The 23121-nt window shown below is 38.8% G+C and overlaps 2 long non-coding RNA genes across 2 annotated transcripts; one reads left to right on the forward strand and one right to left on the reverse strand.

The window, feature by feature from the left end:
- The first annotated feature begins 829 nt into the window (after positions 1–829).
- Positions 830–17225, forward strand: LOC112628734. Its single transcript, XR_003120474.1, has 4 exons — positions 830–1085; positions 2185–2308; positions 10841–10956; positions 11068–17225. It is a non-coding gene; the product is annotated as an uncharacterized LOC112628734 (long non-coding RNA).
- LOC112628735 lies at positions 17193–23093 on the reverse strand. Its single transcript, XR_003120475.1, has 2 exons — positions 23029–23093; positions 17193–17423 (listed from the first exon to the last, which is right to left on the reverse strand). It is a non-coding gene; the product is annotated as an uncharacterized LOC112628735 (long non-coding RNA).
- Between the last annotated feature and the right edge of the window lie 28 nt (positions 23094–23121).

Below are 23121 nucleotides of genomic sequence, written 5' to 3' on the forward strand. Positions count from 1 at the left end.
TTTTCGTTTTAAAGAAGTTTACATGTTGGCCTGAGGTTTTAATTAGCTGTTGGACCAAAATGACGACTTTCTAATTGTGTGAAGGACAATTGTGTGTTTTAGACCACAAGAACATTTTTTTTTTCTTAATCTGAGGCACCCTGCCAGTAGGCAGCCACAGACAACGCCAAAAGGAATGAGACTCTGGGCTGATTTTTATGGATTAGTTAATATATCCCTCCTCAGAATCTATCAAGTGCTCAAACCTGCAGACACAAACACGAACATACTAGGGAGGAGAGTCCCAGAAGGGAGAAGATCCCGTACTGCTCGTCCCCAAACGCCTCACCCCGTCACACCCACGAACTCATCCGGTTCTCCCTTCTCAGCGCCCTGCTCCAAGGCGAAGAGTATCCCAGAGGAAGCATCAGGGTCTAAAACAACAACAACAACAACAACAACAACAACACTGAGCCAAACACTGCTGCTTCCTCAGTCGATGAAAGTGCCACCCCACCCCTCTCCCCAAACCCAACCTCCGTAGGGGACATCGAGCCAAGGCCTGCAGCGAGTGACCTGCCGGTGGAGGCGCGGGGCCGCTCACCTACCCGGGCCCGTGGCTCTCGCCCCGCCCCAGCCTCCCAGTCCACTCCGCCAGCCCCAACTTAGGCGAGCGCAGTCGGGACCCCTCTGTCGGGGCTCTTTGTTCGCCGCCCCTCGGCGTTCCAGCGCTCAACCTTGCTCCCAGCAGCCCCTGCCAGCGCACTCGACCTACAGGAAAGTTGCTCCCGAGCTGTGGAGGGGCGTCATCGCCTCCTAGCAACGCTCCTAGCAACCGGGTAACATCTGCTCCCTATGGTCCAATGCGAGCGGAGAACAGCTGCGCGCCCGCCTAGAGCTGCGAACCCGGAGTGAGAGGCGCTTCAGAGACTGGAGGGACGGACCTGCAGGAGCCAGGGCTGCCCGCCGAGCTGCAGTTGCCGCTGCTGCCGCTGTCAGTGCCCGACTGAAGAGTGACAGCCGCAAAAGCAGGAGTGAGCACCGAACCCCGCGCCTCTACCTAACAGGTGCATGCGCCGATCTGGTGAGTGGACCCAGCTCGCAAGGTATGTCTGGACCCATCCAGCCAGGTGCTTTCCTCCGAGCTCAGAAGAGACTCCTTTCCTTGAGCGGGAGGATAGGGACGTGTTCCGGGATCCCACCCCGCCCCCAGTCATTGAAGAGTGGCCAGCTGCTGGTCCCAAATGACCTGATTTGATTTTTTAAATGTAAACCTTGGGATTGGTTCTTGGGTGAAGATTCCCTTGCTCTTCGCTATCAGGTTAGCGTTCGGAAGTTTTCAGTCCTTGTTTATCCGTTGACTTCGCTGCCTATATGCGGCTAGGCTGGAAGCAGCAAGCGCCCATAGAAAGCCTGTGGTTAAAGCTCAAACGACATAGTGTAGTCTTGACTAATTGAATCAACACGTATGGATAGCAACATTCTTTTTAGGTCCTCCTCTGGAAAGGGTCCATTTGGCCAAGAGCAGCCGTTCACTGTTACTCAACCTCCTGAAAAGTAACCATAGTAACTCACCTCTCTTTTGATGGGATCCTCCTTATTGGCTGCCTATCTTCCTTTGGAAAGCACATCTCTCTAAATTTAGAAGATGATGAGATCCGTAAGCATACATCCATGTAGAAAAGGTGCAGTTAAACATGGCCCTTTAAGGAAATGCTGTCTTCAAAGAAAAAGTAGCATTTGGTGATTTCAAATCTTGTGAGAAAGAATGTGCATTCTAAAGAAAGACTGGGTTCGTCTGTTTAGTTAACTCCTGGTTTGTTACTTTAGAGGGAATACTTCCTGAAATTATATAAAATCTGGCATTAAAACTTAAGAATGACTCTAATTTTTTTTTAAATCAGCGTACTGATAATCTTCCAAAAATAATCTCCCAAGTAAATAACTGGTAAGATGAGTTATTCAGTTATTTCCAAATTTCTTAGGATAGTTAAGATTTCTCATGTTTAAACTTAAATCTGGAGAACACTGAAGTGATTGTGTGTGTTTAAAGGCTTATCTATCTATCTAGTCCAGACCAACCCCATCTCAAATATCTTAGATAATATCCTCCTGTTGCAGGTTTTCTCCTGACTTGAGAACCAGTTCATATCAGTGCAGTCCTGACTCGCCCGATGTTATTTGTGTCTGTCTCCTTGTTTCAAGATCTCAGGTAACCATTCATGAGCCTGAGGCTGTGAGAAATGCTTGCTGTGCAAAGGGGAACTCTCAGCAGATTTTCTGAAACTGTTCTAGAAATACACTTTTCGGATTGATTCAGCATTACCAGGTAATTGCTAGCTTAAAAGAAATTACTGTTTAAATATGTATCCAGAGAAATGAATGCTAATGTAGCATTACCATAACTTACAAGATCAATATAAGGGGTTGTTTATATAGATGGTTGCTGGGTAGAAGTCAATAGAGGTTTTCTGTAAAAAGGACATTTGTGGGCTGGCAGATTTTCCTCTCTAAGACCCATGTGAATAGGGCGGGCCAAATTAGGTAGCCTGGCTCCGGGAACATGCCAAGCGGAAGCCTACTGAGCACACGAGTGCCTGTTTGAATGAAGGAAGTGAAGAGAACTCTCCAAGTTGCAGAAAGAGATTATTGTGATGCTTCAAATTTAATTTGCATAAGGTCATGATGATAGAAACCTCTGAGGGTTCAACATTTTAAACTCAATTTTCAAGACTGAATACATCTTAAATGAGTGTTCAGACCTCCAGCATTTGTAACTTTCACATGTGCTGTGCCCTTTCCGTAGGTAACTAGCCTAGCAAATAACAATCAAATTTATAAGAATAGACCATGCTGCATTTCATCCCATTTCTTTCCTCCCTTTATAAAAATAAATAATTGACCATTTTTATTCAGAAACCTATTTGAAAATTTATTCTGGTCTAGTCGTACAGATTTATGAATACCATGAGACTTTAAGATTATTGATCTCTGTAGCCACTTATTTAAATATCTGTAGTTTAATCATTTTAAGCATTAAAGATTAGCATTTGAACTGTCAAAAATGTTTGTTTTGTTAGCCGTTAGCACCATCCACCCTTCTTACTTCATTTATCATACGGACTGTATTTTATGGTGAGAAACAACCTAAGGAGACCAAAAATATTTACTGTCATCTGCCATGAGATGTATACAGAGTTCCACACCAATTTTTATTTAAGGATCTAGTCACCCTCATCAATCTGAACACCAGCTGCACTTGTATATGTAATGGGTTATAAAGAGGGCACACACTTAGGAGTATAACATTTGGATAAGGCTGAGATCAAGCAGGTTAAAACTAAATCAAATTATAATTTCAGTCTTTTTTACTCATATACTCTATTTGGAAGTTTTTAGGTATATGTGAAAAATTCTATGTTCAGTTTTGTGTCATGTAAACTTCATGGAATTTAGAAGATGCTTTGATGCACAGAGAGATGTTGAAAACTTTTATCAAGAGGTTGAGGCCCTTCCCTCCATACCTGGGCTCTCTACTGATGACTCATGTCAGCTGGCATCCCAACAATAACTCTAAAGCCAAGGAATAATCAGTTCGGATTGCTCTGTTTGTCAAAGCAATATGCCTCAGAAACCTAGAAAAAGTGAAACTGCTAACTCTGAAGCGGAGGTAGGAGTACATTGACCACAACCATTCAGCACTAAAACGAAGGAAGGATACTTTTGAGTTTTGGGAGAAGCCAATCCTTGTGGATTCTTTTTATACCTTTTTCTTTTTAAGTTGTTTATCAAAATAGTGTTAATACATTAATGTTTACCCTTTGTAATCTAACACCAGTTTTTTTATATTTTCTTTTTTTCTAATTAAGTTTATACAAATGGGCTAATAATAGAGCCATCCAATTCACTGCAATAAGTCTCAGATGGGGTGAAGGGGTGGTGGAAGGATATTACTGAAAAGCACTAAGAGCTAACCAGTGTTGTGCTCAATATTGTAATACAGCCTTATATTTAGAAAACAAAAGAATGACAGAAAGTAAAGTGCAGCAAAAAGGCTTCTTGGTAGAAATACAAGAGTTATCTAAATATCAGTGGTGCGTAGAAGGACAGGAGGAACAAGTTTGAGGCTGGGAAGTCTACTCTGCATGTGTATTTCAGAGTATATATTATTTTCAAAGTGCTTAGGAAAAGGGAGCATGAGTAAGGAACATGAAGAAAAGTTGGGAATATCGTAAAGAGAGTCAAGACTCAAGAGCCTAGAACCTCAATTCTGCCTCCATGTGCTGCTCATTTTACTGCTTTGTGGCTCATTTTCTCTCTATCTAATGTGTGGTATAAGACTACAAGCTTAAGTAGATTGCTTGAGCTCGAACATAACACAATTTAATGAAGCATCTATAGCTCTTTAGGAAAAACTTATTTTATATTTACGGGTACATGTGCAGGATTGTTACAAGGGCAAATTGTGTGTCACTGGGGGTTTGGTCTACAGATTATTTCAACACCAGGTAATAAGCGTAGTACCTGAGAGGTAGTTTTTGTATCCTCACCCTCCTCCCTCAGGTAGGCCCCTGTGTCTGTTCTTTGTGTTCATGTGTACTCAATGTAGCTCCCACTTATAAATGAGAACATGCAGTATTTGGTTTTCTGTTCATGTGTTAGTTCTCTTAGGATAATGGCTTCCAGCTCCATCTATGTTGATGCAAAGGACATGATTTCATTCTTTTTTATGGCTGTATAGTATGGCTGTGCGCTGTTCCATGGAAGCATCTATAGCTCTTTAGTGAGAAGGTACCCTGTGAATGAAAATTATTTCACCACTAGAGCTACTCCAGGTGAAACACAAATCGGGTACCATATGAGTGAGGGCAGAGAGCCACCCAACTCCAGGCAAATCCTCATGTGTTTTAAAGTGAGTAAAATTAAAGATTAGTTCAATCTTACGGTTTTTTATCCATAAGGGTTTTTTATCCCTTCTGGGATAGCAGAAGCAACATTGGCCCGGACAGATGTTTTTGTTAATATACTGAAGCATGGAGTGGTGGTGGTGGTGGTATCAAAGTGGAAGACAATGTGAGTGATATAGATCAGGTACTTTTAGAAAGGCCACTGTTATCTATAGGTTAGGGATTAAAAGTCTTTTCTTTGAGTACCAGTCCTGGGTATTGAGGGAAGTTGTAGTATCTCTCTAGCATATCTCTAGGTATGGATTTCTTGGAACCCATATACTGCAATGTGGTTCCAAAAAAGCAATTTTCTTTCTAATTCATTTCTACTTTCCAAGGTAAAAGATGGGGTAAAATGGAACATCATTCCTCAAAATCAGGAATCCACTTCTAGGTGGTGGAAAATCATGACGTTTACCCGAGAAGCCTCCTGCATTTGGCCTCTGTCATTAGCGGGGCAAGATCATGGCAGCAATTGGCTTTAGTGCAGCATCTAAGGAAACTTAATGGTGTTCTGTTTGGTTCAGAGACCATTACCATGGGAGCAGGATAGGCTTGTGGAACTCGTGGGGTTTTCTTTACTATTCCATGCCTGTGCTTGGGGTTATCCCAAGGGACATGGATGCAATCTAGTACCAAACAATGCTGCTGGTATCTTGAGAAAGTCTTCTAAGTCATTGGCTCTCATTATTCCTGGAAGTTCGTAAGAAAGTCTGCTAGGAGCTGGAACTTGTTGGTAATTCTAAACTGCCAGTAAAGTCAATATTGTGCTTGGGGTGGATGATAAATCTGAAGAAACAGATTGCTCCATTGATTCGGAGATAAAACCTGGCACTGAGTTCCACTACCATAAAGGATATTATCCAGAAAAGTGCTAGGCAAGGGGGTTATAAGAGAGAAGAAAGATGGCTGATGGAACGTTGTTAAACATCAACAGAGCCAAAGGTCTCCAGAAGGCACAGAATCATAGCCTTGAACTTTGCACCCATCTCCCTTCTTGAATACATTTGTGAATGCTTCATGCAGCCTGTGCTTAGCACTAAAGAGAGGACCAATGTCCTAGGTATACTATAATGCTGCTGAGCAGGATATGTACTTATGATTTCAAAATGAAGTCACTGCAATAATAATACATAACATTTATTGAGCAGGAAATATGAGCCCATGCGACAGGCACTGAGTAACTGCTTTTTAAACATCATCTCTTCTAATTCCAGTAAAACTCAATGAGTTTGATATTGTCCCCCCATTTAACAGTTAAAGAAAAGTTAGGCTCTTTGAGGTTAAATATCTTGGCCAAAGTCAGTAAGCAAATAAACTGTAGAGCTGATATTTGAACTGGGGCCGTTGGACAGAACTAGAAGGTTATGCTGAAGTATTTTAAGCCATACAGCGAGACTGCAGAATATGGTTAGCAGGGACAGATGGGGTAACTCTTTCTAATCAACTGTGGTCATGGCCCTTAAGGAAACATCTCCAGTAGCTTTGCCACCAGCAAAGCATTATTTAGCTAAATAGGGACCATTGCGCTTTCAAAGGCTCATGCCAGGCTAACATGTTACAAAGAAAAATCAGCAAGAGATTGTGAAGCTGAGGTGCTTGATTTATCTATAACACAAGTCAGTTGTTGATCTGAGATGGAAACAACCTTCTTTCTCCTCATTGATCAGCCTCCACCCCTTCTGTCTGTGGGTAGGATGCACACATCTAATAGGACGGTTTTAACTCTGTTTTTGGAATGTTTTGATTTAAATGTTGTGGGGAGAAAAATGAAAACCAAACTAAAATTAACATATATTGAACTCATCACTTCTTCACCATGTCTCCAGCTTTTCAGTCTTAGATAAAGAATGGATTACTTTGACAGGAGTTGTTCTTTTTACGGTGGTCTGTTATCTCAAAGTGTTTGTAAATTAATTTGCTCATGATGTTTCCTTAATATACTGTCCCCGGGCCATGTACCAAATGAAATCACCTGCACCATAATATGATTTTAGTTTTGTGGAGGCCGAAGCAGAGCAATAAGGAAGAGCATTTGAGCAATCATTTGTAATTACATTTTAAACATTTATTTAAAGAATTACATATAAATTGTATTGCTAGAACTCTAATGACAGGGATGGTCACTCTGTTCCGTAACTTTTAATTTGTTGGTTATTGATGTTTTATACTACCAAAGACACTGAGCCTGGCACCGATATTTTATGGGCCCAGAGGATATAGCATTAGAAACAGCTTGAATATTCAAGCCAGCATTAGCCATTTCACTTTCAGAGATAAATTTAGGCTCAGCCTAATTCAGTTTTGTAATTTACATACTGTTCTCAGAGCTCAGAACACTCAGAATAAGAAGACATAAAGTCATTTCATTTTTTTCTTGTCTATTTCGTCATCTTTATTTGAATAATAGGCTGGGTTGAGTTTGGCCTTTTAGTTGCAGGAGAACTATAATAGATTTACACATGTTTACTGAATCATAACAACCAAACTGCCTTGGACAGTCAGGTCAGCTTTAATTAATTATCCAGATGATTATCTGTATGTTTCAAAAATAGTTTACACCTCCTTCACCCAAAATGCATGACCAATGGCAATACACCAGAGATATCTGGAGTTGTTATAGAATCTGTACTACTTTTTTTCAACTTGATTATTTGCAATATCTTCTTGCAGTTTTTTAACTTGCTCATTACAATCTAGTATTTTTGGGAGGCAGGGTGGTGGAGTCTTTGAGTCAGAGCTAGGAGGCCAGGCTGGGCTTTGTTTCTATGTGGTATATTTGTGACTAATGGCACAAATAAGGTCTACAATTTGATTGAGTATTTACTATATGCTAGGCACAGTGCCAGTCACTTTCTATGAATTATTTCAATGATCTTATGAGCCAGTGTTATTTCTATCCTTACTTTACAAATGAGATTTCTAGAGAGTTTATGTAATTTGCTCAAAGTCACACAAATAAGAAGCAGCAGAGCTGGAATTCAGACCACTTCCATCTGAGTTCAAAACCCAAACTCTTAGCCACATACCAGAATGTAAATTATTGAACTTGTCTGCGCTGTAGTTTTCTTATCTGGACACTCAGGAGGCTCAATCAGGTGATGGATACATAGTTATCAGCTATGAATTTTTTGAATTCTAATCCAGCCAAGCAAACAGATGTAGGAACTTATGTTTGCTATATATTTGAACCTAAAAGTGGCTAGAACCATCCTCCAAAATTGATACTGAAAACATTTTAAATAGCTAAACAGCTTGCAAAGAGGTAATTGTCAAACTGATACCAGCTGTGAAGGCTTTTCAGCATTTTTAACAACCCATGGGGGTATTTTTTAAGAGCAATAAACTAAATGGCTAAGTGTGTTGCCCACGGAGGAGTTGAGACTCAAATCTAGAATTCCTGAGAATTTTATCTGTATTTTCAGGATCTGATACATTCAGTATCTTAGGCTAACTGGTTGATGATAGCCAGACAATCTTTATGAACCTTGGAATCATTTGATATGATTTTTTAAAATCTTGATCTGTTAAATAAAAATATCTTTCCTGGAGGTGCACTTGGGAGCCAGAACTATAAGTTTGTCATTTGGTTCTCTAATCTGCCACCTGCCCTCCCTTGTATCACTCATTAAAAGATTTTTAATTGGTCGTAAATGCTGTAGATATTGCATTACATGGAAGATAAAATGAGCAGACATTTAAAAAAGATACATATAAGAAAGTCATGTTTGCTTATAATAAAGTTACTCATCTCATTTTCTAGTCTTTCCTCACTATCACCTACACTATAGTAATTCATTAGAACTTGTTAAAAAAAAATTAGTGACCTGCCCAGGTATAATGCTAATAACAGCCATTGATGCTTCTTAATGTGAACCCAGGAAAACTGACTTCATTCTTCACTATTTAGTTAAAATGCAGTCTGGCTTTGTTCATGAGGCTAAAGCATCTAAGCCAGTGTAGGGAAGCAACAGTAACAATAACAATCAATCAAGCCAATTGCCTGACATTCTATTGATACGGCAATCAGCTGATTGACTGAAGGTTCTGCTCTTAACTCGTTGCCATAGTGCTACTACTACACCTGCTGAATGCTGCAAACGAGAGGCTCTCAAAATGCAATCCCCAGACCAGCAGTATCAGCATCACCTGGAAATTTGTTAGAAATGCAAATTCACTGCTCCTAGCCCAGATCTACTGAATTAGAAACTCTGGGGGTGGGATCCTCAGAGTTTAACATACCCTCCAGATAATTCTGATGCTCACTAACATTTGAAAACTACTATTACATCAATTAGCTAAACAGTTTAAAAAGAAGTAAGTACAAGTAATTGTCACATGGGATAACCCAAAGCTTCACCTAATTATTTGATTAAATCCTTAAAATATATACCAAAGAAAATGCAGTTTACTAAAAAGCAGCCCCTGAGAAAACTGGTTTCTTTGTTCTCTATACAGTTTTGTTCTTATTTCCTAAACGTTTGAAATCAGTGAAAACTCTACGTAAGCTGTGTTTGCTTACTGAATTCAGGGATTGTGTAAGTATAGTAGCAACTATTGTCTTTGCTTCAGTTCAATTGTGAATTATCATGACATACTCATTTCTTTTAAGATCAGATACACCAGTGTTTTAAAATTCTTCATTCCGTTAACAAAACATAACAACTCAGACTTAAGGCTCTCTTTACTTAATAATCCACAGTAACGCCAGTGAAAAATTGGACTGCTTGGGAGTGATTTTGTAGCTTTTCTTACTGACTGAGGAAAATCATATAACTACAAAAAGTTGCAGGAAGCTTTTGTCGCTCAGATGCCACTGAGTTGGAGGACAAACTAGAAAAGGCAAAGTCTTGAACACATTTTAAATATTTAAGCTTAGAAAAATTTAAGATTTTAGAGGAAAACCATCAAATGTCTTGCTGTAGATTTATTTAACTAACACATAAATTATTCATTATTTTGTGAACTAAATGGTTTCAACACATAGAAATATTTGACGGTGTGTATTAAGAGTAAAATAAATTATGTTTAAATATGAAGTTTCTTTCTGGCCTGGTCCCCTGAGGTTGAATGAGTATTGAACCGGACTCAATTTGTTTTCTAAATTCATTCAGTGCTTTCTCTAGGAAGCTGCTTGTCTTTAGCTTTTAGAGTGGATCTTGCCTCCTTTTTGTGATATGAGTGCCACCTAGAGTACACTCTGGGAACTCCCTTAAGCACTGCCTTTAAACTGAAGGATCAGTGAAAATTGGCTTCTGGAACCCCGTCCTTCCTTAAACAACTCAGAACCTCGGTAGCAACAGTATTTTAAAGGAGAAAACAAAGGTCTTCACTTTCAGTATTATGACAAGGCCAACTCTGCAAATCAGAACCTTACCTAATTCTTTCATTTACTTAGAACATCCATTAAACCATGTGTTAGGATGATGGCTATACCATAATCATATCATAGAGTGTTTTGTCTATAGATACACTGTTATTTCTTTAAAGTGTAATTGGGCTACCAGCTATTTTATGCCAATTTGATTAACCTAGTAACACTAAATGTCCTCTCTATATTAGGCAGTTTAACTAAAAGAATGATGAAAAATTTCTTATCTCCTCCCATTACATTCCATTTCAAATTTGGGTGTGTTTTGACATTAAATGGCATGAAATAAAATAGTATATTGGTATTTGATTTCTGAGGGGCTGCATAAGGAAATAAAGATTGGTATCCTCTCTAGAACATCTAGTTTGGGTCTGGATGGTGGTATTTTCCTGTCTGCCGGCTTTTCAATCACTGCTTCACCACGTTGAAGGGAGAACACCAATTTCCAGGATCACCAGTTTATTTTTATAGATAAAATTTATATTATAAGATACAATTTGCCACAATAAAATCTGACCTTTCCCCAATTCTTTTATTTGTTTAGCTTATCCAAAAAAAGTATTAACATATACATTAACAACGTCGAAAGTAGCCTACTTTAAGAGAAAATATGCAGAAGAAGAAGATTTACATCAAGATTACCATGGGTATTTTCCAAAAGTAAGGGTTTATTTATTATTATTTTTTCATTTTTATGAGTGTTGTCAACAGTAAAAAGCTGTAGTTTTTGTTTTTCTAAATATAGATTTAATGATCATGTTTGCTTTCCAGCACCTGATATTACCTGAGGACAGAACTTGCATTCTCAAACTTTCTCTGGAGAAGCTCAGGTTTCTTGAAGACCCAGAAACCTACTTAAGAAGGTCTGTGTTAATTAACAATTTGCTGAGGAAGATACATCTAGAGACGGAGAAAGAGAGCTATGAATACTTTAAAGAAGCTCCCTGTTATAAGACTGCATATTCTGATACAAGAAAACGGCTGAAGTTTATGGTACAAGAATGCTGTTCTCAGTCTCTCTATTATGAAGAGCTGCATTCGTATCATATTGTGCCTTATGCTTCGGAGAATGCCATTTATGAAATGGGCTACACTAGCAGCCACTTGGAGCAAAATTCTCAGTTGCTTATTTATAAAATGAATTAAAGTAACTGTTAAGTCCATTGATACTTTGTTTCTAAATGCCTGAACTGTTTATAGTGAAGATGTTAATATAAGGCACTCATTACCAGTGCACTTGATATCAAAGATGAGATGCATGCTGAACTGATTGGAGAGAACAATGGTTATTACTCAGCAGTCCTTAGAATCATCAAATTGACTAGAAAATATGTTCACATATGATAAAGCGGTCAATTAGCACTTTAGAAGCAAAGATTTTTTTTTAAACATAAGATGTGTAGGAAGGGGCCTACGTTAAATAATTATACAGGTGAAAAATTTTCTTTTACGCCCTGATTTCCAAATTCTGCCACTCTTACTGGAAAGTAATGAAAGTAACAGATTAAATTGATAATGCCATGTCCCTGAGGATGAAGGGTGGAACACATTTAATTTTCTGTAAATGACATGAGGAAGGGCTGGTTCTTTCTGAAGTGCTTTGACTTGTCAAGCATTGTGCCAAATAATTGTCTGATACCATTTTCCTTTTACCATTAATAGCAATTCAAGATGGGGCAAAGACACTGCAACTAAACTGCTGAGTGTAACGACCAGATTACTCCAAACTGATCCATTTTACTATTTTGTGGGGAGGGCTTAGACTTTTCTCTTTAAAAGTGAAATTTAACAAAATAGCCTTGCAGATGGGCTTATCTTTAAATTCTACAGGTTGGTTAAAATTTGTGGTGGGCCTTTAGTTAGCAGTTTAAGTTTTATTTATTTTTTTTTTATAGGCTGCGAAGCTCAGGAAAAGGGTGGGGAGGTAAAATTGTTTTTAATGAGTTGATACTTTTTAGAAACCTTATCTGCAAAAATAATGAGAACAACAAATTCCACATGATGTTATTTCTTCATCTAGTTAAGAGTACATTTAAGGCTGCCTGGATGAAACTTTGCACTGATTTTTGTATAATAGCTGATCATTCACTATTTGACAAATTGTTTCAGAATGCCTTTGGTGGTGAAGTTTAGATAAGTCCCTATGTTTTGCAATTTGACAGATAATTATTTAACAAGTTGGATAGATTCACGAAATTGTTTGAAGTGGTTCATACTGTTCTTTCAGGTTTGAGTGAGATGTCTGATTTCAATGTCTGAAGTTTTGTCCTATGGAGCGTATCATTTAAAGAATTGTCATTAACTGATAAAACAGATTGGAAAAACTAGGTGCCAAAGGTGTATTTAAGAAAATACCAAAGACTCAAAGATGAGTGTTAGGAAGACTATGATAATGAAGATAAGAATCTAAAGTAAGGGTTGCATAGGACATAAGAAGAACATGGTTAAAGGGGTTTGGAATGATTTGCTTACTAATGTGCTTTCAGAACACTTTACACGTAATAATCATAATCAAGGGCACTGCTTTAAATGAAGATACTACAGACCTTTAGGAATCATATGCCTTGGAAAAAAATCTATGTATGGTGACTTGTCAACAAAGTATCTTCCCTAGTTGGATGCCATCTTGTAACCAAGAAGACTTTCTTCTATTTAAGAGAAATTTGGTTTTAGTTTTGATTCAATACTTGGTCCCTCTAATTAATCACTGGGGTGATTAACATGAATTCAGTTGGTATAAAGAGTATTGGTTCCCTAATTAGCCTGCAGTGTTGAAGACCACATAGATATATTATTGATAAGACTATGAGGCTTATGTTTAATTACTCAATCAAAGTAGGAAGAAATGCTTTAGAAGAAACTAAAAAATTATAATTTAGGTTAATTTTTAACGGCAATTTAGTATAAATGAGTTAGCTTTGAAATACAGATTTAAATGTTTAAAAATTAATTTGAGGGCAAGATTTGATACCAAAGTTTCAAAAATTTTTTTTCACTGCTTATAAAATACTTAATCAGAACACTTATTTTAAAAAATAAGATCTTATTTGAAAAACTCCAAATTTGATGGGATAGTTACACCATCATACAATTTTAAAGGTAGAATTAGCCTTCTAATACTTTAAAATATTTTCTGAAATGAACATTTGACTTGGTTTAGGACAGTGTCTATAAGTAAAAGACACCAATGGTAACAGATATGACTTACAAAACTGCCACATATCGAAATTGATTGAGGACTGAAATACATATACTTTGGCATAGAGAAGAGAGGAAGAGAAAAAATATGAAAAAAGTGTGACATTGTAATATTTATTGTATTTAATAAATCTTGAAGAAAGAATTATTGAGCAATGAACCAGTGACAGATATAAAAGCCTGTTTTATTTGATGACATCATTAACTGAGTTTTCTGATCTATACATTCATACATCGAGAAGGAACTGTCTTAAAAACCAGTGGGTTTTTTTTTTTTTTTTTTTTATGTTCTAGCATACATGTGCAGAATGTGCAGGTTTGTTACACAGGTATACACGTGTCATGGTGGTTTGTTGCACCCATCAACCTGTCATCTACATTAGGTACTTCTAATGCTATCCCTCCCCTGTGATATTTGTTAATATGCTTTTTTAAAAAAGTGTCTGCCTCGAAACAGGTAGTTAAAAAATATCTTGTAGGGCATTTAATTATTTTTTCCAATAAACAACTCATAGATAAGGGGTTGACTAATGTTATCTTGATTTAGAAAATTTGTATGTAAAATGTGTAAACTTTTCTGGGTTAACTAATAGACTACTGGGATTTTAGCACGGCAAACTAATCTATAGGGAGACCCACATACAGGCTTGCTTTGCTGACTACCCAGCGGGCTTAGTTACAGGAGCTGCAAAAGGTGGAAGACCAGTTACAACCTTTTTTTTTTTTTTTTTTTAAAACCTGGACATCCTTTCTCTGGTGGCAAGAGCCATCCTTATGATAAGGAAGGTGAGATAGAAAATGGAGAGCCTTTGGTAATGTTATCTTTCTTGTGGGTGTCCAACTAGCCTCAAGGCCAAGTGAAGAAGAAAATAAAAAAGTAGAAGAGGAAAAATGAAGAAAAGAGGAAAAAGAGGGCAGGGCCAGAGAAGTAAAGAGTAGGATTAGCAAGTGAAAGAAAAGGTTGCTTTGTTGTGTGGGGGGGTGTTCTTGCTTGCTATACTCAATTTTGCTTTCCTGTGTCTGCTGTACACAGAACACCTGATCTCTGCAATGTATTGCTCCTTTCTTTCATTCACTGTGATGAGTAAGACTAGATTCTTTTCAGCATATCTACTATTTGCAAAGTGTGAACGCTGTAAAATACCCCTGAAACTGAGCTCTTTGGGTGGATAAGCAAAGGAAAAATAGAAAATAATTAAGGTTAGGGAAAGGCTAAAGGATAAGCCTGTGTATAAATGGAAAATGGATAAGTTCCAATGCATTATCTGGTTTCAATGTAACACCCAAGATTTAACAAACTCAGTGCTAGAAGACTTGAAAATAAGTGCAATTTACTACCATTTATTGAGCAGCTGTTATGAGCCAGGCACTGTGCTAGGGCTGGGGATACATAAGTGAATAATGCACAGTCCCAGAAATCAGATTATTTGGTTTTGTTTTACCAAATCCAAATGCAGTACCTGCATTTCCCTTTTCCAAACTGGGATGGCTATCAAACGTGTCTTTCAAAAAGTGTTTGCAGGTGAGAAGATGCACAAGGTGAAGGAAAGTTTTCCTGACCCAGATCTTAGAAGGAAAGGAGAGGATACATTTTGCTTTACAGCATATTTACTGTTGGCAAAAAGCCACTATTGCCTAAGGGAAGTATGGCTGACCTCAGCCCATCCCTGGGGCATATCTCGTGGGTGTGGTAGGGAGACCAATCAGGTAGGGAACAATTCCTTTTCCCCTTACCTCTGGCTTCTATATTCTTTTATGGGACAAGTCAGATTAATATTAATGTTAAGGAGAGCCTTAAAGGAGAAAGAGAATCAATAAATAACAGCCTGAAAGTTGTGTATATTGTGTGCAAGGTCAGAGGGGCAGCCTTCTTTAATTTGCCTTGTGCTGGTGAATTGCTTGAATGAACTTCAGTATTTCTTAACACCAGGTACTGGAGCCACCTTCCTTCTCTCCCTGTGGTTTCCTCTTTAAATCACATCCTGACCCCAGTCTTTATAGTCCATTGTAAGTGGAAGTTATAGTCCTATTCTTCGCCCCCAGCTTGCTCCCTATCATTGATACTTAAGAGGAAAGTAACAATTTGCAGTACTGGCTGAACTCCTTTGGGAAAGTTTCTGGAGTGTATCAAGTAAGAATTCATCATAGTAACATGGTCATTACTGGCTGAACAAAATTCTTTTGGAAACTATTGCACTTAGTCATTAAATAATTGTTTACTAAGGCAATCTTCATGTTTCTAGAATTCAGTGTAATAGTTAACAGTTGTATATGTCTCACAAAAGAAACTACTTAGGTTGGAAACAATGGAAGGTTGTGTATAATTAATCAGGTCCTGAATATTTATGTAACATATGACATTTTAAGTTATATGTTCTCATTCTCAAACTTCATTACTATACAGCAGCCACAAGACAAATTTCAGGTTTTTTGTTTCTTTATTAAGTGGGCCATGTCTAAAAGTTGTTACATTCCTGATTGAACGTTATGGACAAAATTTCCCCATTAAAGTAGTTTTGTCTTTCTCAAGGATTATCCTTTAGGGTTGGGTGGATTAAAAACATTACATTAGTGCTTCTTGAGCTTACAAGTCACTAGGGATCTTGTGAAAATACAGATTCCTTTTAGTAGGTTTGGGATGAGGAATGAAGGTCTTCATCTCTCGAATGTCCCAGGTGATGTGGATGCTGCCAATCCATCCACCACACTTTGAGTTGGGAGAGTCTACATCATTGGAGAAATATGCAGACTGAAGCCTATACTCTTAAACTTTCAAAGACTCTGTGTTCATGTCTGTGTTCTGCGGGATTTTTTTTCTTTTAAGAAATAAAATGCATGAAGTAAAATCAGAAAACCATAACACTAGTTTTCTAAATTTGCCACAAATACTATAATACTTCGCAGGGTAAAATGCAAAGATTATTCCTCTTACAAGTTTTCTCTATATCAAGTGCAGGAAAGGAACATGGGTAGAGTCATGTACCATTCTTATCAGTCAGGAGATGACACATGCAAATTTCTCTTCTTGATTTTCCTCTTGATTATATTCACATAAGGGAGCTCCATTTGGTAACAAAGATGAAATCCTGTTCACATTTAACAAGAATTTAGCAATTTCTTGCTTGGCAAAATCTGAGACAACCTTACAAAAACATCCTACATTAAATTCAGAATTTTGGGTAGCTGCGTAAGCTGAAGATTATGGAAAACCTGAGCTGAAAATGGCACCTGGATCTGTAACTTCTTGTCTTGAGCTCTTTTTTGAGCTTTATTCTGTGAGAGATCCTTCCCCTGTTGTACTTTTTCTATTTCTCCTCAGTCGCTGGGGTCTCAGTACGGGGTGGAGGATTGGTGTAAATGAGAGAGTCACATAAATTGTCTAATTTGAGCATGCCAAGTGATTTTTGTCAGGCTCTTTTGGTCATAAAATTTTGGTATAACTATTGTGAAATATAGTGTCATAAATTTGTCATAAACCATTAATGAAGGAAGAGAAGCAGGAATTTATTTCTGTGGGAATGCACTCAAATATCAAGCAGATGGTGTTCTACAACATTTATTTGGGAAAATGTGTATCTGTTACATAATCTAAAATATGTCTTTTTCACATTTAAAAATATTTGGGTCATGATTTAGAGTTTTTATTGGATTGTTTTTTAAACTGAGAGGAAGAAGAAAGGTAATTGTATTTTAAAACATTTGACATGTTACTAATAAAATTTTATTTCTGGCGAAATATAGGTGCCTTTGTTAAGTAGGGGAGGTGGGATCATGAACATCTGGCAGCTGCTGTATGTCCCTTATTTCCAGAGGCATCATTTTAAAGTCATATGCTTGTATTTCTTTCAGCAGTTTGTTTTCAGCACTGTTTGCTTAAGGATTTGGAAGATATTCCCAGTCTCCTGGCACAGCTTCTTCACTGAGTGACCCTGAAATGGTTTTTAGATAGTGCACATCATTTAAAAGGACACAACAGAACTGACTCCTTTTAGGCATTTTTTAAACACAACAACTATAAATCTCAGGGTGAAAGATAGCTCCTCTATCCACTGAACAGCTGTGGGTGTGTGCGTCATTCTCCATGATTTGTTAGGTGAACTGAGCATTAGATTAACTTGGATTCATTAGGTGAACTGGCATGCACCAGGGAGATAGCGTCCCTCTCTTTCTAGCAAACTTTCCATCAGTTTGCAAAGCTGATAAAGCTGATCTAGTTATCAGCTTTGCAAACTGATGATCCTAGGGGCCTCTACAAAACACTGACTCACGTGGGGCACCAGTGCCCATGTAGGTGTCTCAAAGCAAATAACCTTTTTCTGTGTATATCCAGTGTTTTAGTCTGTTCTCTCACTGCTAATAAAGATATACCTGAGACTGGGTAATTTATAAAGAAGTTTAATGGACTCATAGTTCCACATGGCTGGGGAGGCTTCACAATCATGGCAGAAGGCAAATGAGGAGCAAAGTCATGTCTTACATGGCAGCAGGCAAGAGAGTTTGTGCAGGGGAACTCTCATTTATAAAACCATCAGATTGCATGAGATTTATTCACTACCATGAGAACAGTATGGGGGAAACATCCCCCTCTGATTCCATCATCTCCACCTGGCCCTGCCCTTGACATGTGGGGATTATTACAATTCAAGGTGAGTTTTGGGTGGAAATGTGACCAAACCATTCCACCTCTGGCCCTTCCCAAATCTCATGTCCTCACATTGCAAAACCAATCATGCCTTCCCAACAGTCCCCCAAAGTTTTAACTCAGCATTAACTTGAAAGTCTACAGTCAAAAGTCTCACCTGAGACAAGGCAAGTCTCTTCTGCCTATGAGCCTGTAAAATCAAGAGCAAGTTAGGTACTTCCTAATACAATGGGGGTGTGCATATTGGGTAAATACAGCCATTCCAAATGGGACAAATTGGGTAAAACAAAGGGGTTACAGGCCCCATGCAAGTCCAAAATCCAGCAGGGCAGTCAAATCTTAAGGGTCCAAAATGATCTTCTTTGACTCCATGTCTCACATCCAGGTCATCCTGATGTAAGAGGTAGGTTCCCACGGTCTTGGGCAGCTCCACCCCTGTGGCTTTGCAGGGTACAGCCTCCCTCCTGGCTGTTTTCGTGGGCTGCCATTGAGTGTCTGTGGCTTTTCCAGGCACACAATATAAGCTGTTGGTGGATCTATTATCCTGAGTTCTGGAGGACAGCGGCCTCCTTCTCACAGCTCCACTAGGCAGTGCCTCAGTGGGAACTCTTTTTGGGGGATCCAACCCCACATTTCCCTTCTGGACTGCCCTAGCAGAGGTTCTCCATGGGGGCCCTGCCCCTGCAGCAGATTTCTGCCTGGACATCCAGGAGTTTCCACATGTCCTCTGAAATCTAGGCAGAGGTTACCAAACCTCAATTGTTGACTTCTGTGCACCCACAGGCTCAACACCATGTGGAAACCACCAAAGCTTGGGACTTGCACCCTCTGAAGCAATGGCCTGTGCTCTACATTGGCCCTTTTTAGTCATGGTTGGGATGCAGAGCACCAACTCCCAAGACTGCACAAAGCAGCAAGGCCCTGGTCCCAGCCCACAAAACCATTTTTTCTTCCTAGGCCTCCAGACCTGTGATGGGAGGGGCTGCTGTGAAGACCTCTGACATGCCCTGAGGCATTTTCTCCATTGTTTTGGCGATTAACATTTTGCTCCTCGTTACTTATGCAGCCAGCTTGAATTGTTCCTCAGAAAATGGGTTTTGCTTTTCTATCACATCATCAGGATGCAAATTTTCTAAACTTTTATGCTCTGCTTCCCTTTTAAACATAAGTTCCAATTCCAAACCACTTCTCTGTGAATATATAAAATTGAATGCTTTTAAGAGCACCCGAGTCACATCTTGATCACTTTGCTGTTTAGAAAATTTCTTCTGCCAGATGCCCTAAATCATCTTTCTCAAGTTCAAGGTTCCACAGATCTCTAGGGCAGGGGCAAAATGCTGTCAGTCTCTTTGTAAAACATAGCAAAAGTCACCTTTATTCCAATTCCCAACAAATTCCTTATCTCCATCTGAGACCACTTCAGCCTGGACCTTATTGTCCATATCACTATCAGCATTTTGTTCAAAGCCATTCAACAAGTCTCTAGGAAGCTCCAAACTTGCTCACATTTTCCTGTCTTCTTCTGAGCATTTTGTTCAAAGTCATTCAACAAGTCTGTAGGAAGTTCCAAACTTTCTCACATTTTCCTGTCTTCTTCTAGAGCCCTCCAAACTGTTCCAACCTCTGCCTGTTACCCAGTTCCAAATTCACTTCCACATTATCAGGTATCTTTACAGCAGGACCCCACCACCCAGTACCAATTTACTGTGTTAGTTCATTCTCACACTACCACACCCAAGACTGAGTAATTTATAAAGGAAAGAGGTTTAATGGATTCACAGTTCCACATGGATGAGGTGGCCTCACAATCGTGGTGGAAGGCAAAGGAGAAGCAAAGACACATCTTACATGGTGGCAGGCAAGAGAGCTTGTGCAGGGGAACTCTCAATTATAAAACCATCAGATCTTGTAAGACTTATTCACTATCAGGAGAAAAATATGGAGGAAACTGCCCCCATGATTTAGTTATCTCCACCTGGCCCTGCACTTGACATGGAGGGATTATTACAATTCAAGGTGAGATTTGGGTGAGCACACAGAGCCAAACCATATCATCGAGCAAGACAAAGTCTTGATTAAATGTACAGTTATTTGAGCAACCCAGTTATTTCAGTTTAAATGAAAAACTGACTCACATAAATGACAGAGACTATCATGTATGTGTTAGTAGAAACTTAAACACATATGATCAGACACATCCAAGACAGTAACATAAAGAACTGATCAGTACTTTCCAGCAGTAAAGAATCAATCTTATATATTATATTATGTAAGTGTCTTGGATAGTGCCTGGAGCATATCTGGTAGAAGTAAATGGCACTGTCTAAGTAACTCTTAGTCTGTTTTTTAAACAAATAAATGTGTTTTTTTGTTTCCATTGGTGTTCTACTTTTAAATTTAAAAGTAGGTCGATATAATTTTCTTTCCTATTGAAATTTGTAAGCTGGGCATGGTGGCTCATGCTTGTAATCCTAACACTTTGAGAGGCTGAGGCAAGAGGACAGCTTGACCCCAGGAGTTCAAGACCAGTCTAGGTAGCATAATGAGATCTTGTCTCAACAAGTAATTAAAAAAAACATTAGCCAGGTGTGTCAGTGCATGCCTGTGCATGGTCCCAGCTACTCGGGGGGCTGAGGTGTGAGAATCATTTGGGCCCAGGAGGTTGAGGCTGCAGTTAGCCTTAGTTAGGATCACACTGTTGCACTCTAGCCTGGGCAACAAAGAAAGACCCTGTTTCAAAAAAAAATAAATAAACAAAAAATAAAAGAAATAAAAAATTTATGGAACACACACACATAGAGAGCGTGCGCAAGAGTGGGAGCGAGCGAGAGAGAGAGAAACCATCAATTGCAGGTGAATGGGCCTGTTTATTTATTACCATTAAGAAGTAAAAGAAAGGGTGAGTACCTCAAGGTGTTTCTTTCAATCACCTTGGAATCTGCATGAGAATTTCAAGCCACATTGAGAAGCTTAAATATAGTGGAATTGGCGAGTTGATAGTTTTAACCTCAAAACGGATATCCACCACAAAAAAGGATTTCTGTTTTTATTTCCCCACACTACTCCCCAAGCTTATTCTAGCTTATTCCTGGCCCACTGCTTCTATTTCAGACCTGATTGCTGTCACTGAAATTGTATAGTCATGGTAAACTCTACCAGGACAAATCCTTCAAAGGCCTGATTAAATCACCCCAGTCTTTTCTTCATATTGTAGTAGTTTTATTACAATTCCTCCATGTGTTCCATACAGTGAGACTGACTCCCAAACATTTACTTATCTGAAAGGTATTCATACTGTTGCCCCATGGATTTTATAATTAGAAGTGTTTACAAACTGTTCTGTGTAAACTCAAGTTATACAGAATTATTACTCCCCTCAATGCAAAAGAAAAGATATTAAATTATTATTAGTTCATACATACAAGTAGAATACAGCACCACTTTGATCAATTATGGTCATAGTATTTCTATAGTTTATGAAGAAGCCAAATACAGAAGCTTTATCTGTATGTCTGATATTCCCCCACTTTCTTTTTATCAGTTTGTGGAAAAAAAAAAAGGGTACAATTCTTCAATTATCTAATTAAAATACTTCATGCTCAGTTGACCTCATTGGCAGGAGGAAAGACTGGACGTCTTCCTCCTGGGAGAGCTTACCCCAAGGTGCTCCAGGGCCATGTCCACTGGTCAGTAGCCAGCTGCAGCTTGTCAGGAGAGAGCATGACTGCTTAAGGTGTCTAATCTTGCCAACTAGAGGCTGCTGGCACTCAAGTGTCAACGTGATATCACCATGGAAACCAAGCCCTTCCAGGGCAGGCCTTACTAGTGGTTACTGTGAATAGGGAAACTGTCTTCTTACAATGGAACCTTATCCTGATTGCCCCATTTTTTATAAAACACACATAGACTAAACTCCTTTTCATGTCAAACTCCCCAAGGAAATTATCTCTGTTGATACTAAATAATTAAGAGTCCCAAATAAACTAGAAACTGTCATTTCTGTTTAGCTTTCAAAATGAGCCAACTACAAAAACTCTTCACTCTGTTGTAGTGGATAGGCCATTAGGAACTGGAAAACAAACAAACAAACCCCAAAATACTAAGTAGTTCACTGTCTCTGGTTTGTACTATGTCCTCTTTCCCGGATCCCTGCATAATTAAATGGAATGGAATTGATGTAGTCAGCATTGATGGAGAGAGCTTTCTGCCTGGAGATAAGAAGCAGTCAAGTTATGGGGAGGCAGAAGCATGGAAGCAACTCGGACAACGGGAACAAATGCACCAGGGACTTAAATATTTGTTCCTATATTTAGAGGAAAAGAACCCTAGGCATGGGCCCAAAACTTCGACAGTGCTGTTTTCCTTCTTTGAATTTGCTCTAAGGGTGTGAGTGTCTTTCAGACAGATGGCTGAAATGATTGCTCCCCTCACTTGCATATTGCACAATGAATTTTGTTTCATAGATTTGGTTTTATCTAAAGAAACGTTTATATTATTTTTACATACCACTGGCCTACTGATTTCCAAACTTGTATCCTATTACCCTGGAACAAAGACCCAGTAATTGTCCTGGTTATAGAATTAGACATCATCTGGGAGAATATAAGGGATATCCTCAGCCAAAACCAAGATTATAGTATTGGAAAAAATGCTCCCTGAGATGGTGAGGATGCCCACACTTATACCCGAATTATAACATGACAGCACTTCAGTAATGATGCCAGGCTTCTCTCTCCTATGCAGCACTTTCCAAAACAATGCTGCCTGGAAACACATCTCCAAAAGAGAGTTTGTAGGCTAGCTTTTTGAGTTTTAACCTTAACTTCCCATTTAAGCTCATAGAAAAAAAAAAAAATATGACATGAAATCTCCCTGCCTTTCTGGGTACTTACTGTTGCCTGAATGATGGAAAGCTCTTTCGAAAAGATGGTTTTCTGTGCTTCTGCTTTTCTTCACCAGTGGGTCTCAGAGATTGGCTTCTCTTA

Source organism: Theropithecus gelada, chromosome 7b, assembly GCF_003255815.1.
Source record: "Theropithecus gelada isolate Dixy chromosome 7b, Tgel_1.0, whole genome shotgun sequence".
Lineage (NCBI taxonomy): Eukaryota > Metazoa > Chordata > Mammalia > Primates > Cercopithecidae > Theropithecus > Theropithecus gelada.